At 33.4% G+C, this 22,202-nt stretch overlaps 1 long non-coding RNA gene across 1 annotated transcript; it reads right to left on the minus strand.

The window, feature by feature from the left end:
- Window positions 1-10,500: 10,500 nt before the first annotated feature.
- LOC115066364 (uncharacterized) lies at window positions 10,501-20,696 on the minus strand. Its single transcript, XR_003845953.2, has 3 exons — window positions 11,727-20,696; window positions 11,552-11,635; window positions 10,501-11,474 (listed from the first exon to the last, which is right to left on the minus strand). It is a non-coding gene; the product is annotated as an uncharacterized LOC115066364 (long non-coding RNA).
- Between the last annotated feature and the right edge of the window lie 1,506 nt (window positions 20,697-22,202).

The following is a 22,202-nucleotide window of genomic DNA, read 5'->3' on the forward strand; positions in this document are numbered from 1 at the left end:
TATTGTTGGTCAGTATTAATTCCTGGCTGCAGTTTATACTGCGCGTGCCGGATGTTGATTGGTATATTGTTTATCCAGCATTATTCTGTTTATCGCAGTTAATTTTAATGTTGCTAACTTGTATTTATACGACATTAAATCAACTCAAAGTTCGAAAATCGTTATAATAGATATATGCGCCAAAATATTATTAGCAAAAGACGCTTACTTTATGGGCGTCTGGTTTCATTTACAGAATTCAAAAGTTTTATTTTATCCATAAACTCTGACAATTATACCTTTTATTACTATGAGGGTTGTTTACTCTTTGATCCTCTATTGCGGAATCTAATGTGACTGCATCTATTTCTTCAGATCGTGTGGCAAACAGTTTCGCTGTTCATGAAAGAAATGACAAGTGAGTGATTTGCGTACATTCCCGGTTGAAATATTGCCAGTCTTGATTAACCCTTGTCGCTTATTTCCCAGCCTTTGCGCACTTCGTATTATTAAAGCGTGTTTCGAATGCTTAAATAAATGAATTAAGAAGTTTAACAGTAAATTATTTAGGGATCATGAATAATATTGACAAGTTCCTCCCACATAGCAATAGGCACTTAATTTGCTATTGATAAGCATAATATATGTATATTTAAGTTTGAAATACTTTGAAATTAAAGAATCAAAAATCAACTTTCGTATAGATATTTCATAAAAGAAAGTAGCTTTCCATACAGGACCTTGCTTTTTATTTATAGTGGTCCGATCTACCATAAGTGATTTATACGGAGATTGCATGCTTTCCTTGCAAAACAGTCTATGTCAAATTTTATAGAAATACGTCATAAAATAAAAAATTTACCCTACAAGGACTTAAGTTTAATCGTTTAGTTTGTATGACATTTATATGATATAGTAATTCGATATCGACGGTTACGATAAATGAGCAATTCCTTGGGAATAAAAGGACATATGCAAAATCTCATATTAATATCTCAACAACTGCTGTACCAGTTCGCATACAAGTAGACGGACATGGCTAAATTGATACAGCTCGCCACTCTGTTCGTTTATATACCATATACTTTGTAGGTTATTACAAACTTCATAACAAATTTAATATAAAAATATTGTGAGTAGAAAAGTCCGCAAGGGAAATGAAAAGTCCCTCAATTCAATCTAGACTGCACTGCACAAACATTGAACAAACAGGGCTTACAGAAATATAAGTTAAAATTAAATTAAAATTTATTTCAAACAAAACTATATTTTAAAATTATTTACCTTAATATTCATATCTTAATATTTACTTTATTTTGTCACTGTAATTGGAATTGGATTGGATTCATAAAAATCGTTCAACTCTTGAAGCCTTTAAAGTTACGTAACCGTATTTTAAAAACTTGTTAAACTTATTAAATTGATTTCATTAACATTCCTTATCCTGATAAATTTAAACCCATTTGTGCTTTTAGTTTTCTGAGAATTATAGAAAACCAATCAATTAGGTGTATTAAATTTGTTGGAATTATTTATCGGTAACAGCTGTTATCAACATATAAGTGGATTTTTATGTCTAAACATTTGTTTTGAGGAATTTTTGATGGTATTGTTTTCTTGTATGGGCCTTGTTGTTTGAGAAGATATTAAATAAAATAATATTTATAAACCATTCAAATACACTTTTTTTGAATGGTGCCATACTTGAAAAACTGCATGTAGGTAGATTTATTTTCCACCAAATTGATTCATCACTAACACTTCTGTGACAAATCATAATAATGTACTGTATGTTCAAGAGCCACCCTCTCCAAATGTTGCAAGCCATCACGGTTATTATCACAGCACAAGCATGTGAGCATGTCAATGCTCACAGTTCTTGCAGTAAGGTTTTAAACAAAGCAAACAAAATTTATGCTGTCAAAAGTAATACGACCGTGCCAAATGAGTTTGAGACTTTCAACACTTGTCGCTTTATTCTTTATAAATGAAGGAGGGTTGAGTTCGAATCCTTTATTAGCATGCTAAAAATTTAAGGGCGGAGTTAACAGAACTTAAGTCTATAGTTACTGAGTTCAAAAATTTCTTTTAAAAAACACAACATACCCTAATACAAAAATGATATTCAGTGTGCGACTAAACTAAAGCGCAGAATCTAATATGCATTACTGGTATTACAATGAATAAAATCGTTAAGCAGATATTAAATGCTTTTATTTTTATTATTAAGTCATTCATTGTTCTTTATAAGTTAGTAAAAATTAAGTAAATAAAAAATATATTAGGTCTACAACTTTGCTTCCACCGTTTTTTTTTGTAAATTTAAGGCTTTATTGTATAAAAATGGGTCCAAAAGTGTTTTCCCTTATTCCCTCAAAAAGCAATGCTTAATTAACACACGAAATGCTTTATGATCCATTTTTTTGTAAACTAAGACAATTTGCTTTAAAAAATTCTATATTTTTTTAATACCTAATAGAAATCATATAGATGGTAGTAGTAGAGTAATAGTATTATCTATGTATGTGTCAACCTCAGTAAAGCGTGGACGGGTCCTCAGCCGCACTTTTCTTGGAATTAAAAAAGAAAAGCAAAATTTCTCGCAAATGTCGAGAATTCGGCTCAAAAATTGACATTTTCAGTTGAGAATAAGTTTGGGATGCAAACAGATCTCTACAAATATTTTGTTGGGTGAATGTTGACACAAATGTCCAAGATCGATATAAAACGATTTAATCTACCAGTGCTTGACCCTAGAGACATCTATTGGAAAACGGCGGAAGCAAAGTTGTAGATTAATTTATGAAAAACGCCACAATTCTGGTGCGACAAAACCAAAGCACAGGGCTGTGATTTCTAATTGTACACATAAATTTTTTGCCTAACGGTTTTTAATGATGAATATGTGTAGTTATTGGGTAAATAAAAAAAAAATTGCATATTCAGTTACAATTCGTAATTCAATGAGGTTGGTTGTACACTAAAGTGAGAAGTATTTCAATGGCTTGATAGATTTTAGAGAAAAAATGTTTAATGATCTTAAGAACGGAGAATAGGTTATGACTATTGCAAGAAGATTTGGAATAAATCATGTATGAATCAAAAAGTAATTACACATTTTCACTGACAGGAAAATATTCTTATAGAAACCGCAGCACGTTCATGGACCTAAAAAATTGGCTTTTATGATATTTTTTTTGTTTCATTTGACAGTTAGTGAGCTTTACAAAATGAGCTCAAAATGTAAAACACTGATATGCGACGAAAAAATGATATTTTTTATTTTTTTAATTTAATTTCATTTACATTATAATGGAAATTATTGTTTTATTTTATTTTTTTAATTGAAACACGAAAACAACAAAATTGGTTGCTTTTGTATAAGCATAGCACAGTTTGTTCTACTTATTAAACGTAATAATTGAAAACTGTAATTATAATTAGATAATGTAATTTAGTTTACTTCTGATCAATAAAAACAAAAAACAAAATTGAAGAAAATCCCGAACGAATCAAAAAGACCTAACAAAAATTGAATTTGGTGTTAAGCTTTGCTTGGTCACGAGCGTATATTCTATCGAAGTTCTATAATTAATACACACATCAGATGCAGACACTGACAGCAGTTCTTTTGTTGACACTGTCACTAGCATGCTATCTGCGGTCAAATAAACGATATTCAGAATTGCCTGTGCGTCTGTTAGTCATCTTTTATAGAGCAACTAGTGAATTCCGTTTCGCCATTCCGTAGCGACAACATTTGAGCATTTTTGTTGTTTCAATATAAATTAAAACTCACCACCGTTTCTACGATCCCTTGTTTGCCAAAATTGGATTTTTTCCGTAGAACCGAGTTTTTCATAACGAATTTACTCTCTTAAACGCAGAGTAGCCAGTCTAAATATTTTGCAGTATTTTAAAAATAAACTTGAATATATTTCAAATATTCTTAAAGTAGCTCAAAATTATATTGTAGTTTTGATGTTTTTCCGTTCCGCCCTTCCGTAGTGACCACGTAGTTCTTGTTGTTCTCCCCTGATCACATTTGTGCATGATTTAGCACACATCTAGTTTTACAGTTATAAATTTGTATAATGCAAAACATCAAAACTAAAATTTAATTATTAAAAATAGTCTACCTAATTATAAATAATAGTATTCGACTGTAATTTAAATATATACTGGCAACCCTGCTCTTAAAAGAGCAATCTCGTTAAGAGAACCAACTCGTTTCTACCGCAAATATCCAATTCGGGCAAATATGCACGTTGGGAACGTAGAAACGGTTAATTTACATTGAAACAACAAAAATGCTCAAATGGAAACATGCAATGTCACTACGGAAGGGCTGAACGGAATCACTAGTTGCACTATTATTATATTTAAAATCAATGTGACAGCCTCATTGATAATACACATAATTTCATATCATATTATTATATACAACAACAACGTCAGTGTAGTGGTATCGAAAGCAACATCAACGTCACCACTCGATAACTCCCTCAAAAAAACAAGGGTAGTTAGAATTTTCAAAATTTTTTTTTTTATTTTTTTGCATTTTCGTTAAGTGTAATATCTTAAAAATATTCCCTGAAAATTTCACGAGTTATTCGAGAAATAAGAAAGAGAGCTTGGGCACTTCAAAGCGCTAGTGTGAAACTTTAAACGCGTTTTTCTCAAAACTATGTTTTTTGAATCGGTGACAACTGTAACTCGAAAACCGTTGAGTAGATTTTAATGAAATTTATACAGCTATTAGAATACATAATAAACTCGAGCCTGATCGAAGGATTTTTATTTTTTCAAAATTCAACTGTTGATTTTTTTGCAAAAATTTCTTGAGGCCGCCATTTTGTTAATTTTGAAAAAACCAAAATAAAATCCTTCGGTCAGGCCCGGGATTATCTATTTATAAAACTATTTTTTTTTGGCCAATTGTTTTTAGGCGAATCTCCAAGGACTTATGCTTGTCACCGCAAGTACCTATTTTGGAATAGGGTTAACAGGAACAACTATAACTTTGGAAATAAATTTTTTTTTTGAGATTTTCGTGACTTCAAGTCAACACATCCTTTAATAATGTCATATTACTACATTTGAAAATAACATGATTTAGTAGCATAAAAAAATACTGAAAACTCTAATTTTTTCGTGCCTCTGACTACCCCTAACCCCTTAAATTTAGATAGTTAGTACGTTTTTTATGGTTGTAGATATGAAAAACCACAAAATGCCGAAACCGAAAACATTTTAAGAACCATAACTAAGCACAAAATTAAAATACAGAACTATGATTTGGGACAAGGCATCGTAGTAGTACGGGGCACTTGTGGGCAGAAAGATTTAGAAAAATCGATGATCTCGTGACCCCGCTCTCTAATAGGTTTAATGTGGATCTCCTAAACCACTTAAACTACAACAATCAAATTCGTCTAGCAGAAATACAGGGTTTGTCCAATCATTACAATTCTTTAAAGCATTCAAAGCATGCCTTTCGTTATTCTCCGGAATAGCCTTGAGAGCCGAGTTGCATGCTGCTTGGCGAGGAGACATCGACGTGTGTCACTCGGAAGATTGCCCCTTTTGTCTCGGGATCATATCCAAGATCCATGAGGTGACGTCACAATGTCATGAACCACAGATTTTGATAAATTTAACATCTAGGCAATTAAACGAATGCTTGGTCGACGGTCTGAGTTCAAAACTTTGTGCACACGAGTCACATTGTCGAATCCAGTCGGTGGGCGCACGCTCCAATACAGTCGCGGAGGAAGAAAATCAGTCCTCTATTTTCCGGACAAACACCGTACTATAAAAGGAGTTCTTCTACCGACAGTCTGAAAATTGATGCACTCGAAAATAACCCCGCCCTTTCCCCATATAATGGTACTGTTAAAAACTACTAAAAGTGCGATAAATCAATAACTAAGTACGCCAAAGACATTGAATCTTGAGGGCTATGTTACGGTGTGAAAATAATCGAAAGTCGAGAGTATACAAATCAATAATCAGTTAATATATCAGGATAAAACTTTGCGCGGAAAGTGCCTTTAAAGTGTGTCACTTATGATTAAAAATTTCCCAAGTCAAACAAAAACAGTACTAATAGTTGAATTTTAATCGAAAATATCGGTTAACATGTGAGATGTACAAGTATAATTGAAATTTTGAGATAACTCTTTGTAATATGTCCGTTAGTTAAAAATGAGTTGAAACGGGCCAATTCTACTATGAAATATTCGGTTATACCCGATCTTAGCCCTTGGGTCGCTGATTTCGAAAATCGAGTTAATTTTTTTTTATGGATACGTTTTTGAGATATTTGCAATTTACCGTTATTCGACCAAAAAAAAGGTGTCTTCATTTAATCATGTATATCTCACTGACCAGTTGAGCAATCTTACTGCAAATTATAGAAAATAAAGGTGAATAAAATTTCCTAAAAATATTGTCTACTCCATTTTTCCATAGGCTTTATAATTTCTGAGAAATTGATTAAACATTTTGTGTTTTTAAATTTTTTTATGAAAAATTTAAAAAAAAAGTAAACTTTGGCAAGGAAAAAATTTTAAAACAAAAGATATTTTTAAAATTTTTTTTATTTTATATGAAGTCCTGTTTTTTTATAAAAAACTAAGCTACCAACGAACAAAATCCATGGATAAATTGGAAAGTTGTACATGATCAAATAAATGTATCCAAGTCGCGCAAAGTCAATGTATACGTATGTAAAGGGTGATTTTTTAAGAGCTTGATAACTTTTTAAAAAAAAAAAAACGCATAAAATTTGCAAAATCTCATCGGTTCTTTATTTGAAACGTTAGATTGGTTCATGACATTTACTTTTTGAAGATAATTTCATTTAAATGTTGACCGCGGCTGCGTCTTAGGTGGTCCATTCGGAAAGTCCAATTTTGGGCAACTTTTTCGAGCATTTCGGCCGGAATAGCCCGAATTTCTTCGGAAATGTTGTCTTCCAAAGCTGGAATAGTTGCTGGCTTATTTCTGTAGACTTTAGACTTGACGTAGCCCCACAAAAAATAGTCTAAAGGCGTTAAATCGCATGATCTTGGTGGCCAACTTACGGGTCCATTTCTTGAGATGAATTGTTGTCCGAAGTTTTCCCTCAAAATGGCCATAGAATCGCGAGCTGTGTGGCATGTAGCGCCATCTTGTTGAAACCACATGTCAACCAAGTTCAGTTCTTCCATTTTTGGCAACAAAAAGTTTGTTAGCATCGAACGATAGCGATCGCCATTCACCGTAACGTTGCGTCCAACAGCATCTTTGAAAAAATACGGTCCAATGATTCCACCAGCGTACAAACCACACCAAACAGTGCATTTTTCGGGATGCATGGGCAGTTCTTGAACGGCTTCTGGTTGCTCTTCACCCCAAATGCGGCAATTTTGCTTATTTACGTAGCCATTCAACCAGAAATGAGCCTCATCGCTGAACAAAATTTGTCGATAAAAAAGCGGATTTTCACATTTCGAACCGAACACTGATTTTGGTAATAAAATTCAATGATTTGCAAGCGTTGCTCGTTAGTAAGTCTATTCATGATGAAATGTCAAAGCATACTGAGCATCTTTCTCTTTGACACCATGTCTGAAATCCCACGTGATCTGTCAAATACTAATGCATGAAAATCCTAACCTCAAAAAAATCACCCTTTATATGCGTATGTAGTGTGTAAAGTAGGGGTGGGATTGTTTTCGAATATCATTAGAATAAACTAATAACGCTCTTCGTTTAAAAAAAATCAAATAAGACTTTTAGAACAGTAATACTCAAATACTGTTGTAGTAGGTATTTTGCATCGAAAGCAAGAGGTTTCAGGTTCGAAACCCCTGTAGTCATGTTAATTTGCTTAACAATGTATAGGTATACAGGCAGATTTTTGAAGGGTAATTAGTTGCCGAAAATTTCTAATGCAAATAAATTTAATTCAAACATGCATACCTACATGCACACACACATATCTTGGTAAATTCATTAATTTTTTTAAGGCCAACATCAACAGCAGGTAGTATTTTCTCTTCCCGGCTCGTTAATATGAAGGAACTTTTTTGTTTAGGTAGGTTTTGCCTTTTTTTATTTTTTCGCGATCAAGCTATTTAATGGAAAACGAGAGAAACGTTCTATCGCAAGCGCAACTAAACGATTGGATTTCAGATTTTGAATTATCCAAGGAAAAAGCTGAGCTACATGCCTCTCGTATGCAACAATTTCAATTCGTGTCACCCCATGTTAAGGTGACATATTATAGAAATCGTCACGAACCATTTACCAAACACTATACGAAGGAAGACAATGTATGCTATTGCAAAGACGTTCCAGGATTATTCAAAGAGTTTGGTCAACCATATGATTCCGAGGAGCGATTGTTCATAGACAGCAATAAACTGAGCTTGAAGGCCGAATTACTGCATAATGGCAACAAAGAGCCCTCGATCCCGATCGCGTATGCAGTAAACACGAAGGAAACATACGAGGTAATGGAGAAATTGTTAAAATTCATCAAATATGAAGAGCATGATTGGAAAATATGTGCCGATCTTAAAGTCGTTGGAATGTTATGCGGTCTAAAAAGTGGCTACAAAACACTGCTGCTTTCTCTGCAAATGGGATAGCCGAGCTCGTAAAGATCACTATTGCATTAACAATTGGCCGGAAAGAGTTGAATTTACAATTGGTGTGGATAATATCAAATACGTCCCACTTGTAAAGAAGGAAAAAATCATTCTTCCGCCATTGCACATCAAGCTCGGCCTCATTAAAAATTTTGTTAAGGCGTTGGACAAAGAAGGCAAAGCATTCAATTATTTGCAAAACTTTTTCCCAAATATTTCCCAGGTCAAGATAAAAGAAGGTATATTTGTTGGACCCCAAATAAAAAAGTTGATGAATAATGAACAATTCAAAGGACTATTGTCACCAGTTGAGGCAGCAGCGTGGGATTCCTTCGAAATAGTCGTTTCTTCTTTTCTCGGTAAACACAAAAGTCCAAACTACGAGAAGATAGTGAGCGACTTATTAAAAATTATGCAGAAATGGGTGATTATTCAAAACTTATTTAATTGAATTATATAAAATTTTATAATTCACTTATTTACATTTTCTTTTTTCTCCAGGCGTAAATATGTCTTTAAAAATTCATTTTCTGCATTCCCATTTAAGTTTTTTTCCGGCAAATCTCGGAGACGAAAGTGACGAGCATGGCAAAAGCTTTCACCAGCAAATGAAATTAATTGAGAATCGATACCAAGGTTTCTGGGACGTCGGAATGATGGGTGACTACTGATGGTTTCTCATAAGAGAAACCGATCCTAAACTAAATAAACGACAAAACAAAACACATAATCATTTCGACTATAATGTAAGAACATCAACTTAAGACAAAAATAACACATTGTTTTAATATATATTACTAATATATAAATAAATGATTTTATAAAAACTAAAAACGACATGAAAATTGACTTTTTACTTAACAGTAACAGCGCATAGCTAGATATCCCACCCCTACTTTACACACTATACACGCATATACGTATAGATTGACTTTGCGCGACTTGGATATATTTATTTGATTATGTACAACTTTCCTATTTATCCATGGATTTTGTTCGTTGGTGGCTTATTTTTTTTATAAAAATAGGACTTCATATAAAATAAAAAAAAATTTAAAAAATATCTTTTGTTTTAAAATTTTTTCCTTGCCAAAGTTTATTTTTTTTTAATTTTTTCATAAAAAAATTTAAAAACACGAAGTGATTAATCAATTTCTCAGAAATTATAAGGCCTATGGAAAAATGGAGTAGACAATATTTTTAGGAAATTTCATTCACTTTTATTTTCTATAATTTGCAGTAAGATTGCTCAAGTGGTCAGTGAGATATACATGATTAAATGAAGACAGCTTTTTTTTTGGTCGAATAACGGTAAATTGCAAATATCTCAAAAACTTATCCATAAAAAAAAAATTAACTCGATTTTCAAAATCAGCGAGCCATTTCACATACAAATTGGATAGTGGCATCCGTGGAACAAAAAACAAATTCAAATTTATGATCCAGTGCTATTATAATAAAATTTTTGATATAAGTTAAACTTGAATTATTTAAATTAATTAATTGAAATGGATATTCAAAATATATAGTTATTTTAAAATCAAACGAATTTTACTTAACGTTCTCGATTACTATCATAAAATTTCATCATTAGTTTTGAAATGTGAAATTGACGGAAACGATGCTGTATCAGTTCTTGTAGCACAACAATGATTCGCTCTCTTCCGTTCTGGAAATTTCGATTTACACTGATGAAAGTTTTACACTGATGGAATAATGTCTCTGGCGGGAAAATAGTAAAAAGAAATCGACCAAAATGATATACATATATTTGTTTATTTATTTATTATTATAAATATAAAAAAAAAACAAGTTGAAGTTAGATTAGAAATACGAAAAGACTACCTAATAATAATTGATGCTCGATTTGTATTCAGTATACTCTCGAAAAGTAAATCGATTGGTGTTTTGGGTAATTTCCTTTTTCGAATAATTTACTTTTCCAAATATATACATAAATTATCTGTTTTTATAATATTAAATGCATTTTTAAACTTAAAAAATTCATTCATTTATTTGCTTCACTAAAACATATGGATTTACATGAAAAACATATTCACATTTACATACATACATATGTATTTACTATGAAGAGAAAAAATCTTGAATATTCTTTTGTTTTTTTTTCTTTTGCAATATATTTTCTGACCATTTTTGTACGACAATTCAAAAAGTCTGACACCTGATTTGCATCGTTTTCATTTTTAAACCAGTGGATCAAGTTGTTTACGCTTTGAATTGCTTCCGCATATGTCACTTTGGGTTCCTGGCTGACTTCTTCTCCATCTGAAGTGTCTGACAAAATTTCTATTTCATCAGCAGTTTCTTTGTTTACTAAAAAGGCGCGATAAACAAGAGAGTAAGTGTTTTTGCAAGTGAAAAAATTGGATGGAATTTAAAGTTGTTCTAGATGGGATATAGGCGTGATTGCAGTTTAATTTCGCCCATTTTCGCACTTTAACATGATAAAATAATACTATGTACCAAATACGGAAGAAATTGGTCGAGTGGATACCGAGATATATGTATATGTTATTTCACTTAAACATGAGCGGTGCCATTCCTGTTGTTCAATTTTCCCATCAGCCACCTCGTACCATCCCGAATATGAAATCTAATTTCTTTGACGCATTTAGTTGCATTATCGCAAGAGGTATCGAAATGATTTGTCCTGTGCAAATTTGGGTAATATAGTTTCAATGGTTTGGGATAAATACATTAAACCTAAAGCTTTGAATTGTTTTGAAATGTTAACGTCTGTTCTATGGAGGAATTTTGAAATATGTAGCTCCAGCAATGCTTTTCTTTCTTCGAGGCGGCTACTCCGACAGCACCATCAACATCAAAGTTGTAATTCTGTAAAAGTAAATAGTTTAGGTATGTTTATGATGTCGAATTTGCTTATACCATAGACGTAAGTTAAATACAAGTACCTGTAAATTTAGCACTGATTTTCGAACATTTTATCGCTAGATTTTTGCATTTGGTGCAACCATCGTCATCATTTATCCTTCGAGCTGTCAAAATAATTAAATTTAATATACAATATATTTAATATGAAGTTAACTGAACAAACAATATAAACTTCAAATGCAGTAATTCGCTTACCTACAAACTAAGTACCTGGGGGTTTCCCGTACTCTTCCGTCAAAGTTTACTTTCCCACCCCTGACGTCATGGTTATATTCTTACTTGAAATTTTACAATTCATACACAATATATTTTTTAAGAATTAAATTTTAATGTTTTGAATAGATTGAGGCCTCATTGGCAATCTGCAGCCATCATTACATTGAAAAAGCAGACGCTTAAGCGGCGTCATTTCCTATAATATGTAGTACTACTATGAGCAAAAGATAGTAAGACTTTGCTTATATATAGTTTTAAAATTCTTAATTTATTCTTTCAACCAATCCGCTGGGCAGCAGCACCTCCCCAATTAAGGGATCGGATATTCCAGGTGCTTGACCTCAAATCGTAGTCTTTATATCGTTTGCCATGGTCGTCATGAAAAAGGGGGTCTCTCATCAGAGGCTGTCGATTAGTTTTCATTGGTACTGTTTTTTTACGTGGCGGGTCCCAAACCCAGCGCACAATCCTGTGGAGGGGATGTTTCATTTTCTCACTTTAGCTCGTCTTCAAACGGATGTTCTTAGGCTACCAAAGGATACATCCTTTCTGGCCACTCTCAAGTGAATGGCGATCAGAGAACTTTCATCACTTGCGTGAACTTCTACACATGACTCCATCCTCCCGAAATATCTCCTGTTATCAAACAAACAGTCGTCGCACTCGCGGCTTGGCTCTCTCGTCACATTGACAGTCATAACTTTGAAGTCGTAGATAATTTCGTCTACCTTGGAACCAATATAAATACCACTAACAATGTCAGCCTAGAAATCCACCGCAGGATAACTCTTGCCAACAGGTGCTACTTCGGACTGAGTAGGCAATTGAGAGGTTAAGTCCTCTATCGACGAACAATATATGGTGCAGAGGCTTGGACGATGACAACAACTGATGAGTTGACGTTGCGAGTTTTCGAGAGAAAGGTTCTGTGAAAGATTTATGGTTCTTTGCTCGTTGGCCACGGGGAATATTGCATTCGATGAAACGATGAGCTGTATGAAATAAACGACGTCCATGCCGGCCATGGTTCATCGAATTAAAAGACAGCGGCTACGCTGGCTAGGTCATGTTTTCCGAATGGACGAAAACACCCCAACTCTGAAAGTATTCGACGCAGTACCCGCCGGCGGAAGCAGAGGAAGAGGAAGACCTCCACTCCGTTGGAGGTTAACTCAGCTATAATCACGTAAGCGGTGTCTACGCCAATAAAGAAGAAGAAGAAGAAGAATTTAGTCTTTAAAAAAGCCGGTAGTTACACGGAGCGCAATTAGACGAATACGGTGTTTGCGGCATGATATTAGTTGAAAATTTGGCGAAAAACTTACGAAGAATCAATGCAGTATGTGACGGTGCATTCGTCGTGGTGCAAAAACCAAGAGTTTTCGGCTCATAATTCCGGCCTCTTTTTACGAGTAGTTTCGCGAAAACGATGCATAACTCTGAAATACTATTCTTTATTGCCAGTTTGGCCGGTCGGAAGGAGTTCGGTGTGCACTACTCCTCGAAAATCGAAGAAAATGGTCAAAATAACCTTATCTTTTGACCTGCTTTGATGTGGTTTTTTAGGCTTCGGCTAACGAAACTCGGCCAACTGATCCTCTGTAAACACAGATCTAAGATTAATCGCCAGTATAATACGTTTCATGACATGCTGGAATTCATTGTTTTACAAACGTTAATGAGACGCTGTTTTCGAAAAAATTTAATAATTTTGGATCCAATCGTGCTTTCATTTTTCTTATGCCCAAATGATATTTCAAAATATATTCCATCGATGCTAGTAAAAAATCTCATTGTGAATCCCTTACCTTTAGTTTATTGGCGAGTTGATGACGTGGTTCCTCGTGCACGACCCTCTTTAAATAATTTGTACCAATCAAAAGAAATTTTCCGTTTTCCAACATTTTGAACATATTCAACCTAGAAAAAATATATATCCACGAATGGGTTTTCGCGCAAAATTTAAATTTAAAATTCTTACTATATTTTGCTCGCAGTAGTATACACAATATACTTACCCCAAATTTACTAAATAAAAATTTATAGAAAATTAAGCTTCTTATTTTGTGAAAATCTTGCAGAGTGTTTTGTGTATACACATATGTGCATACTACTACATGATTCTACATATATTCCAAGTGCCCTTTTAGCATATGCTAATAACTCTTTATACATACTTTTTTGTTAAAAGTCAGTAAATGTATCACTGTAACAAAACTACCTAATTATTAAGAAATTTAATTAATACAGAGGTGTTCCTGAAGTTGTAGTAACCACGCACGTCGGGAATAAGCGCGATCAATCATATTGTCTTTGACAACCACAGTCAACATCGATAAAGAACGGCATAGAAATTGTCTTCAAGATCAACATCAACATCGACAGCCGCATTTTCGGTGTTAAGCACCTGCTTGCTGTTGATATGCCGCAAAGTGACTTCGACGAACTGAACGAATCGTGTAGCCGTCGGCAAATGCATACAGAAACATATTCAAATTCATATATAATAAGTAAGGATGGAATAAACTCGAGTGTAACCGAAAATTTTATACTCTTGCAACATGCAGGGATCAAAAACTTTATATAATATTAAAAAGAAAAGGAAAAAGAAAAGAATTCAACAATCAATATTCGAAAAAATGGTGAATGGGTTACGGTCAAATTTGGTATATTTTAAGTTATTGTTATTGGTTATAGACTCAATTATTTTTACGGCAATAATTTTCTTCGCGTCAGCTAATTTGATTAAAATCTAGTTCAAGTTTTTACCCAATTTTATCCATTTAAAGCACAATGATGCACTGTTAGATTCTGTCAAATTTATTAAAATAAATTAAATATTTGCTGTATACACATATTATATAATATAAATATATAATATATTATATAATATAAAGTAAGCCGGAAGTCCTAAAATCTTTGTATCAGGTTTATGGCGGCTAAGGGAAATAGTGAACCGATTCTATTAGAATTCTCCCTTAATTTCACTTTTATATCTCACACATTGATCAATAGTTTCGATAAATAGTCCGTCATGGGTTCTAGAGTCCACATTTCCGGTATCTGAGGCTGGAATAATTTTGATCCGATTTTGTCAATTTTTTGACTTGAGATAATATACCTATAAGGCAATATTCGTGAAAAGTTGTATCCCTAAATATTGGGTAGTTGAAAAAGTCTTTTCGTCTCCAGTGCTACCAATTACATTGTGTCATACCATTTAGTGTTGGAAAGATGAGTTTTAAGCTTCATTTAACTAAAAAAAGATTAAACTCGGGGAAGTTGAAAAAGTTACAGCTGTTCAAAAATTAGTGAAAATAATGAAGAAATTCGTTACATTTTGAAATGTGAAGTTGACGGAAACGATACTGTATCAGTTCATGTAGCACAACAATGGTTCGCTCTCTTCCGTTCTGGAAATTTCGATTTACACTGATGAAAGTTTTACACTGATGGAATAATGTCTCTGGCGGAAAAATAGCAAAAAGAAATCGACCAAAATGATACATATTTGTTTATTTATTTATTATTATAAATATAAAAAAAAAACAAGTTGAAGTTAGATTAGAAATACGAAAAGACTACGTAATAATAATTGATGCTCGATTTGTATACTGTAAAGTGAAAAAATTGGATGGAATTTAAAGTTTTTCTAGATGGAATAGAGGTATCGAAATGATTTGTCCTGTGCAAATTTGGGTAATATAGCTTGAATGGTTTGGGATAAATACATTAAACCTAAAGCTTCGTGATGATATCTCAATTTTACTCAAACAGACGGTCACTCGGAATTCAACTCATCTCGGTATCCTGACTATTTATATATTTATACCTATATCTATATCAACTAGTTTTAAGTGATATAAATAACCATTGTATAAACAAAACTACTATACTCTGTATTAACATGTTGTAAGAGTATAAAAGTATGAATCATATGAGCAGTAACGCAGTGAAAAGTCTTTAAGAGGAAACGAAAATATTTTTCTTCTCAAAAGGTATACTACATATGTACATATGTATCAAATTGATTGTGTGGGATAATATCCACAGTTTTTTTGAAAAATTACTCATGCAGGTGATAAAAATACAAAGTAGAGACAAAATCGTAAAACATGTGTAATGAAAACATCTGTTTTTACAAAAAATTTACCACGGTTGACGTGTTGGAGCGCAAACCTTGAACCTTCAGGAATGTTTTCTGCCGCTGCAACAACTACCAAGGTATATGTATGTATTCATTTTATAAAGAAAATTTTAACATCCAGAGGGAAACGTTGGAGATCTTATAAAATATATCCTATATCGTGCATAAAACTCTTGTGTTACGGTGTTTGTTGCCGAAACGGTTAGATCGATTTTATGAAATTTGGTGTGCTTATCGGATAGGTCGAAGAATCGGGTGGTTCAACCCAAATATTATCATTCTTGGATTTTTTATCGCAATGCTTATATAATTCAGTTCCATTTACAGATCTGCAAAATGTTAATCGAATATAATAATTATAGTATACTATAATTTTCATATACATATGTGTAGTTTTATTAATCAATCAGCTATTTCCTCAGGCGAGCCCCGTTGTCACTTCTTAACCAGCAACCGTTATAAAGGAGGGGTGAAAACGAAGGCGGCATCTTTTGCTTCTATACAATTTTCAAAAAGTTCCTCCAATTTTCCCCATTTATTTTTTGTTTTTTTTTTTATGTATCGATCTCAGCAGGGACCATTATACGATACATTTAAATTTTTCAGTGTATGTAACTCTCAATTAATTTTATTTTCATAGTGAATCTAACGTTATTTCTTAGTATTAAAAATATCAATAACGCAATTATTGACATTGACAATCATTGGGAGTTACCATACTCAACCCTGCTGCAATTCGGCTGATCAGTTTTCATTTGTATGAAAATTTCGAAGATCCCATTTATATATGTATATACCGACGGCAGTTTAATTTCGGTAATATTAAATTTAGTAGAGCGAGTATTAAGACGGTTTTGTTAAATTATACAAAAACATTCTCATATTGTTTTTGCAGAAAAATTATACAAAATGGATTGGCAACTGAGCGAAGTCTTAAATTTAATAAACTTATACAAGCATAAATCAAGATATCATTGCTTATTCAATTTATTATTTTAATTGGTATATAAAATTTATGCTACAAGTATTATAGTCCGAAAATATGATTTTTTTTCAAGAAGTAGATTTGTAGAAAAAAGTATATTTCTCCTTTTTTTATTTTCCATATACATTTTTTTTATCCATATAAAAATCGAAACACTTCAAGAGCTCAAAACATGCCCTACATCAGCTCGAACCCACCTACCCTTTTCGCAAATGATCATGTCATGATAACAAATGTTCGTTCACATGCAAATTTGGCAATGACAATAGATTTGACAGTTGGTATGCCATAAACCTTAGCCTGTCGAGATGCGGGGTTAAAATCAGCGCGACTGTGCCGATATATTAAAAAGTCCAACTGACAGTAAATAGGTTCGTTCATATGCTTCAATATTATAGATTATATCCAAAATTATTGGTTCTCGTATTGCCAAAGGTGTAGAGCCAACCGGATGCTGAAATTCTATTATTAAGTATATGAGAGCTAGGTTATATTTTGACCCATTTTTACAAGAGCAGTTACAGGCACCGAAGTCTACATATACTGTATCTGGGGACTTGGCAATTTATTGTCCGATTTCGACAATTTTTATACGTAAGATACCATGCTCTTAAGAAACTCTTTGTTCAAAGTTTTATTACGATATTTTCCTTAACACTTGATTTATATACTGTAAAGTGACAGAATCAGATAGAATCTTCGTAATGTAACTGGTAGAGTTGTTAATTAGCTCTTGAGATATAGGAGGGGGCCAATATTTACACCGGCTCATACAAAGCCTTTTCTTACCATTTTATCTGTGGAATTTATATCTGGGACTGGTTTAGTTAGTGAGGTATCGCACTTTTAGTAGTTTTCAACAAAACCATGATAAGGTTACCACCCGACTTCATCTATTCTTACACTATCGTAGGAGGTGTTGAAAAGATGTTTCCTAAGAAAATTTGATTGATATAATTTGATGGGTTTGAGAAATATATACATGAAGCCTATACCCACTCCCTCTTACGATCTGTTGCACCAATTACAGTTGTGTAGGTTATTTTTTTTACTTTTCAGTTGCCGCACTTTATAGATTAATGGCGTTTCGTGGTCGCATTCCGCCCATACCGAACTTTTTATGATGCCAAGATACAAGTGTCCCAAGATTCATTAAGATATTTTAGTCTTTACTCATGCTTGCACGGACGGACAGACAGTTATCCGGATTTCAACTTCTATGGTCATCCTGTCATTTAGATAAGTGTACCGTATATGTACATATAAGTATCTATATATCTCGACTACTTTTGGGTGATACAAACGATCGTTATTGTTGACCTAATTAATATACTCTGTAGCGACATATTACAGTATATCTTCTATTATATAAATATTAATCGCAAAATGTGTTGCTAAGCGCATAACTCAACAAACAGCCCTGTTCTTGAATGCTTGTTTGTTAGTAAGCTAAGGCTAAGGCTTGAAAACGGCTACACCAATCTTGATGAAATTTTCAGGCGTTGTTCGTTGTGGATCGGGGATATTGAAAATTATTCAGTGAAAACTTTATGTGTATTTCCCACAAAGTGATCAATTACAGATTGAAATTTGTCACGATGCCACGAAGAGGTCGCGCTAATATCGGTCGGCTTTCTTTTAGCAACCAACGTATGACAGCCCAGGACACATGAACGAGTACTCCCAGGATGCGATGACATACGTCTAGAATTACGGATCGCGGTCAATCAGCAAGCGATCGTCACGATATCACAGCTTCTTCTTTGGATGAGATGAGATCAGCAAGTATCAAATGGGTCGATACGTTAACTGCAATAAAACGCTTTGTAGGATATTTACTTTTGCAATTCATGAACGTTTTCCTACTGTTATGCGTCTCGCTGCTCATTGGGAGAATGACCAAAGAGTGTATTTCAACCCAGGGAATAAATTAGAGCCAGTGGAAACACCGCTAGCAACAAAATAGCTCTTGACGAGTTTTTTCTCAACATGCGTCTTGCCTTGATATTATACATGGACTGCATCGTCGAAGAAATAGTTATGCAGAAAGCAAGATCAACCAATAGATGGACATCCATCTGTTCTCAACTAATGCATTAGGACGAATGTACACAATCTACCCGAAAAACGAGGATTGCTTCTACTTTCGGTTGCTATTGATAAATGTACATGGTTCAATTTCATTTGAGTCATTTCGTACTGTGAATGGTACGGTGTGTGTAACTTTTTGAGAAGGAAGCCAGCAATTCCAATTGCTGGAACATGATAATCAATGGAGTCAAACGATGGAGGATTCGATAGCTACTTCGCATGCCACTGAAGTTCGCAATGATCATTTCGACATATCAGCCTTCGAATTCACGCCAATTATGGGATACGAACAAGAATTACATTGCCGAAAACATTTTACATCGTTTTCGATAAGAATTGGAAATTGGCTAATTCCGGTTGATACTTCCAGTGGTTTGTTATCAATTCTATCTGCCTTTTGTTAATTCACTTCAACGAAATACTTGTATAAACTCATCACGAATCTTTATCCGAACATTGGCCAAATTAGCGTAACTACGATTACTTGAGTGTTGCTCAATTTTAGCTGCCAAAAAAATGAAACCGTGAATTGTCCAGTAGAATATCTAAAATCTTTGGAGAGGCTTGGTATGCCGCCGAATTATTTGCGTCTCAAACTTGGATCTGACATTATTATGTTTCGCAATCTTCATGCGCCGAAATTTTGTAATAGAACCCTACGGATAGTGCCGCAGCTATCAAATACAAGGGGCAGAACGCTTGATTCTACGAATTCCTTTGAGTTCCAACGATTTGCCATTTCAGTTCGAACGTATTCAATTGAAAATTGCATTTGCGAAAGCAATCAACAGGACACAAGGATAGTCGCTAGAAGTGTGGCATAAATCTGGAAACGCTATGCTTTTCACACGGCCGGTTATACGTGGCGTGTTCTTGAGTTGGAAAACCATCTTCTCTGTACATTTACGCACTGGGACAGAAACCAAAATATGTTGTTTCGAAAAAATCGAAAATAAATGATTTTTACCACAATGTAAGTTCACCTTTCTTTTCATTTCAAAACACATAATTTCTCGCAGAACAGCGCCTACGGGGACAGCTAGTTAGAGTATAAAAATTATGCAAACTCTGAGGCGTAGCCCCCACTTTTTTTAAGTTTTGTACTGTTTGTAATTAAAAATTAATTATAATTAAAAATGTAATTGTTCCGTCACTCTTATTAAAGGACGCCTCCATTTTAATGTTTTAAATACTACTGTGATCAAATTAAAAGGTGAATTTTGTCCATTTCATCTCCTTCAAATTAATCCCCCCCGCTGCAATACACTTATGCCAACAAATTTTCCAGTCATCATAGCACTTGGAAAAATCCTCCGTCGTGATGGCCATCAGAACCTTCTTCCATTCAGCTTTTATATCTTCAATTGAGTCAAAACAATGTCCTCGGAGTGGTCATGTGAATTTGCTGAATAGCCAGAGGTTACACGGAGGTAAATCAGGCGATATTAACTGAAAATGTGGCGAAATATTCACGAATATCCAATGCAGTATGAGATGGTGCATAATCGCACTTCTTTGTTCAATAAATTCAGACATAGTAAAAATCGAAGAATTCACATATGTATAGAGCCTCACAAAACGACGCGTATCTCAAATACTAATGAATATTTTGACGAGAAATTTAGCATAGATGTCACTAACAGTACTACCAACTTACAGAAAAAATTTTACCGATACGAAAAACACCCGAAGTATAAATTAAAAATTCATCTTTCAAATTGATCATTCTGTATGTAGTATGTACATATGTATATATATTTGAGTTTATGCAATAAGCAGGCTTTTCAAATATCTGATTTGTCGGAGGATAAATTCACACGTGTAGGATGTGTTCGCGTTTGCCACAGCTTAAACCAGGGATGGGCATATTAGCCCTCAGTGGCATTTTGCCCGTGCGGGCACGAGTGCACATTTTGAGGGCTAGGTGAGGGGATCATCGCGGGCAAACATGAAGAGGGAAGTGAGCGCAACGTATTTTACCACTACATATTTACAAATGAGAGCAACGTATTTTCTCACACCATGTTTACAAATGAGAGCGCACGCATATATGGGAAGTTGCACTGTGGGTAATAATTATAAAATTGCCTAACAATTTTAAATTTCTTTGTAACGACTATAAATTAATAAAATGTAAGACAAATAACAAAAAGTATAATAAATATTTGATTTTAGTAATCATTTTTTTTAATATGTCTTTATATCAGCATTTAATTTTGTTTATTTGAAATAATAAATTATATGTTTGGTTTAATCTCATTTGCTATAGCTACACGCATTATTGTACCAAAATTTAAATCAGATAACCTACTTCTTATTTTAGATATAATTTTCGAAGCAAAAAGTTTCAAACCAGGCTATTTCTTTAAACTTCCTTATAAAAAGTAATTTCAGTAATAACTTCAATTTATGAACCACTGTTTCTTCAAACACATATGACCAAATGAATCTTATGAGAGCGCAATGTATGTAAATAATTACCCAACAACCCTTCTACCACCCGCCAATCGTAGAATTCCCAACGACATTAGGTTTTCCGCAGGGTTGCCAGGCTCGATATACTGTGGTAATTATAAAAATTGTCTTCAATATATTTGAAATTTTCTTCTCAAATTCAGAATCGAATGCTATTATTTACAAATATATAAACTAATTTTAATAGTTTGATTTCAGTTTTGATATTACATATTATGAAAAATTATAATTGAAAACTTAGATGTGTACAAAACTACATATGCGTATTGAATAATGGCAACATTGTTCGAATGAAAACGAGAACAAAACGCTTGCCGCTCGTAGCGAAATGAGAAGATGTTTATGCCATTAGCGTTTGTATTCTATTTGTGTGCTTAGCCACTCTCAATCAATAATGCCATACCGCGCGAATATATTTTTATTTGATGATTTCTTATATTTTTGAAAATATGTGTTGCCTTTCTATAGCGCATATTATTATTTTAATACATTTCCAAAGGCAACTTAGATTTTTAAAATTTAACAAAACAATTACATATAGAAAAAAACCTCTATTCTTTGAATATTTTGATAAAACAACCAAACTGAAAATATCACAAATCATATATTTATATAAGCATTTTCATTAAATGGAACTGCAATATGTTTAAACACAATAAATATAATGGTCATAAGTATCTTTTTTTATACATATATACAGATATGCATATGTACGTATCAAAGCCCACAACTTGATAAAAGTTTTCCCAATTGTAAC

This window comes from Bactrocera dorsalis, chromosome 6 (assembly GCF_023373825.1).
Source record: "Bactrocera dorsalis isolate Fly_Bdor chromosome 6, ASM2337382v1, whole genome shotgun sequence".
Taxonomy (NCBI): Eukaryota; Metazoa; Arthropoda; class Insecta; order Diptera; family Tephritidae; genus Bactrocera; species Bactrocera dorsalis.